The sequence below is a fragment of the Paramormyrops kingsleyae genome, chromosome 24 (assembly GCF_048594095.1).
Source record: "Paramormyrops kingsleyae isolate MSU_618 chromosome 24, PKINGS_0.4, whole genome shotgun sequence".
Lineage (NCBI taxonomy): Eukaryota > Metazoa > Chordata > Actinopteri > Osteoglossiformes > Mormyridae > Paramormyrops > Paramormyrops kingsleyae.
The window spans coordinates 18,897,449-18,901,535 of NC_132820.1; the positions used below are offsets into that span (position 1 = coordinate 18,897,449).

At 40.0% G+C, this 4,087-nt stretch overlaps 1 long non-coding RNA gene across 1 annotated transcript; it reads right to left on the reverse strand.

The window, feature by feature from the left end:
- Nucleotides 1–1,024: 1,024 nt before the first annotated feature.
- Nucleotides 1,025–2,061, reverse strand: LOC140582208 (uncharacterized). Its single transcript, XR_011985154.1, has 3 exons — nucleotides 1,619–2,061; nucleotides 1,327–1,456; nucleotides 1,025–1,163 (listed from the first exon to the last, which is right to left on the reverse strand). It is a non-coding gene; the product is annotated as an uncharacterized lncRNA (long non-coding RNA).
- Between the last annotated feature and the right edge of the window lie 2,026 nt (nucleotides 2,062–4,087).

Consider the following 4,087-nt stretch of genomic DNA (forward strand, 5'->3'; position numbering starts at 1 on the left):
GAACACAAAGTGTGATAGTAGCACTAATATATATATACTACAAAACTGCCAACATGGCAATATTCTTTTAAATATACAATTTAATGTAAGTCAACACAGGCATCACAAACAAAGCTGGACTGTTATTTTGACATCAATTTAACCATGGCATCATGACTGTGAATTACATAACATATTATGTAGTACAGAAGTGTTACAACACATCATTAATATCTTGTTATTGCAGAGTAAAAGTCAAAATAACTCAATAAATACTACAAAAAAAAATTGTGAGACATCACAGCAGGGGCGCCGCCAGAAATATTGGGCCCCATGAAAGATTACAATTTTGCTCCCCCCCCCCCCCCCTTTTTGCGAAAAGGTAAAGCCCCTAACAGGGCCCCATGTCAGTGCTGGGCCCCTAGAATTGTTCTAACCTTCCCCACCCTGGCGGCGCCCCTGCATCATAGCAATAAACATCCACAAGTAATAGCACATTTTACTGAAAGTACCTTTGCTGTCAGACTATAGTGTGTGGAGATGATTTTTGGTGCATTTCACTTCAGGTATCTGTGTGTAATTCATTCTGTCTGTGTGCAGTCTCTGAGTTCTTTAGAGAATGCTTTGCTTGTCGACAAAATGGGCGCAGGGAAACTTGATGTGGTGAGTATGGTGTCAGTGATATGAAGACAAGGCACTGGAAAAGAGAGTAAAACCAGAAAGTTGCATGTCAGCCAATCAGACACTTGCAGTTGTAAAGTAAAACTACTTCACAGACAAAATAATCTTTCAAATATGTAAACTCACCAGGCCAGACCATCTGATTGTTCCAATGTACCAGGCAGTGTGATGTGTTAACGAAACTTGATGTGGTGGGCACGGGGTCATTGTGATCAACAGCAGGCGCTGGAAAAGATTAAAAGATTAAAAGCATAAATTGACATGTAAGTTAGACAAACACTGACAGAGTAAAACTACAACTACACCAAAGAGGAAGAAACCTCTGAAGAAGGCAAACTCACAAGGTCAGCGCCTGCTCCTCTGACCATGTAGCATTCAGTGTGATGTGTCACACTCCCAATGTACAGCTGTATGACGAAGGATGCAGTATAGCAGAGCTTGGACAGACAGATGTCCCTTAGCTTGATCATCAGGGAAGCACATGGCAGTTGTGCCTTAGTGACCTGAGGTTATACATAGGAGAAGGCAGGTTAAAATCTGCAATATAACAATGTAGTAGGGATTTCTGACAATACTTAGTTACACAATTTATAAGCTCATACACTGCAAACTGGTATGTTTTAACTAACATGCCCATGTTAAGTGAGAAAACTGTCACTCACGCACCTTTGCTTTGCCCACCCAGTCATGGCACATCCACTATGTCTAGATAAACATCTCACACTCACTGCTCAGCTTTCCCACTTAGGTATTAGGTCATCGACATGTATGACTGTTTAGTGTTACTTCATTTTAGCTGTTTGAAGAAACACACAAAACATAAACATTACTCCAAAAATTGCATCATATACATAATACCATTATATACAGTCAGTGTACATATGTCCAACATTTCCTTTTACAGTGTGAAAGTACACTGTACAACACTACACAGACAGACATCAGTATATGGTCTTACCTTAGCCCATAGATGTCTCTGCCTCTTCGCCCTCTCATCATTCTTTTTGATCAAAGCCTTGCTCTGTGAAAATCTGTATCTTTTTAGCATGTTTTGCAGTACAAGACATTAGTTTGGTACTGTGTACATCTGATGGTACTTCTTCATTTCCTTACATTTAATTCATTGTAATGATATATTCTATGTTATATAAACAACTACAAATTTACATTTTCCAAGTGTGTGGTGCTGTGTAAAGAGGTTCAGTGCACTGTACTGGCCCACAACACAACATTTCTATATAGGCAACAATGCATTTCATGAATAGTCAATTATATGACAGGACATCTAAAATTGTTTATGTTTTTGTGGAAAATTCATACCATCAACAAGTTTGGCATACTGCTGTTGTGAGGCAGTTGACAGAGCACATTACCTCCCTTTTCCAAGCCCATGTCGCGTCCTCTGTGCTAATCTTCCCCTAGCCCCCACACCCACCCCCAGTGCCAGGTGCCCCATCCTCCCTTGCTTCTCGCCCAGCCCCAGCCCTAGCCCTAGTTATTATTAAGGGTCCAAAGGACGAAGTCCTTATGGACCATTATTGTTTTTCTTAGGATTTTTCTCTTTTATTATTATTATTATTATTATTATTATTTTTCGCGCCCTAAAACTGAATGCACAGCCTAAACCGTAAGTGCTAGACCAACCAAACTTGGTAATATGATGTCAATTCCTACCCGCTACTCAGATTCTCTGACCCAGGCCTGTCAGCCAGATGGGGGCGCTCTAGCGCCCCCCAACGCGTTTCAGTCCATAGCTCCTGTCCTATTAGTCCTATAATTGAAATTATTTTTTCTGCTGATACAGACAGCTTTGCTCTACCAACTGGCTATTTGGACTATGAAGCTCCGCCTACTTAGATTTTTTGCTAATTTGCATAATTTGTGAAACTGACTTCTGCCTTCAAGTCCTACAATATTGGACCAAATCAGACAAATGAGGTGTCAAACCGATCAGTCCACTTAGCTGATCAAAATAGATTCAAGAAAGTCTGACATTTGTCTATTTTATGGCCACTAGCCATGCCCAAATCCCACCTAAATTTGGCCTATTTCAGTCTGAATGCTATAACTTCTCCATACCTTAGCCTACCTGAACCAAACTTACAATCCAACCTCCCTGCTCTATTATGTGGTCAACATACAATGTGGCCCACATTTCGTCAATAGGGGGCGCTACAACTAATAACTGCCAATATCTCCTGACTGCCTTAACCAATCTAATTGAAATTTGGCAGATATGTACTATGTACAAGCCTGAGGTCAGAGAAGTAAAATGGCAGTCATTAGTTGTAAAATCCTGGCCACCATTAGCCAATCAAAATCAAGCAGCCATTTGACCAGCTAAACAATGAGCAATCCAAACCAAATTTGGGTTATACATTTGTATTCTGACCCTGAGCCCACCCTGTAAAGGGCATGTCAGTCTGCCATATGGGGGCGCTACAGCACATTTCTGCCTATTTCTCCTGAACTGTTAATTATAAAATTGACAATTGTTGCTTAAGCTATCCACTAGCTCATGACAAATTTCATGGTATAAAGAACTTCATCATATCTCTTGCCATTTTTGCCTATTTTGTAAAAGTCTTAAAACAGTACTTTTTTCTTATCCTCCTAGGATTTTCACCAAACCTACACAAATCTGGTATCATTTAAATCAGGAGACAGTCCCTATATAAAATTATTAAAAAAATCATAAACTTTCCATGAGGTATGGCCACCAGCCACACCCAAACCATAGTGGTGCCACACCCATTTCAATCAGACAGCTATATCTCAGGCCTGCCTCAACCAATCATCATCAAACTTAAATATATAATGTAGGATATTACTGGAGAAGGGCCATCCAAATTTGGTGCCGATCAGTCAAACGGGGGTGCTACAGCAATATAACATCACTGTATAAACTGCAAAATCAGCTCAACTTACATTTATCTCATTTTTGATCCAGTGACATATTACTGGTTAAAATCTTTTGCCCTGCAAGTTCTGTGAGTCATGTCAAATCAAGAAATATGCAATGTCCCATGATAGTCATTTGCATTCCCTTGTCATATTTAAAAACTTAATAAATAACATATTACTGTAACTCCTGCAATCTGCATCCTAAGTAGGTCAATCTGGTAGTAGAAAAATCAGGACACTGCCCATATGTATAATTTATAAAGATAACTTCACTTGCCTGTACAGTATAGCCACCAGCCACACTGAACCTACAGCATTTCCATGCTCATTTCAATCAAACAGCTAAATCTGAGGCAGACTTCATCTGATCATCACCAAATTTGACCGACTAATGTAGCACTGGACCTCAAACAGACCTTCCAAATTTGGTGCTGATCGGTCAAATGGGGGCGTGACAACCACTGTCCATATTTGTGTAAGACCCACCTTAGCAGATTCAGCTGAAATGTCCTTATTCCTCATG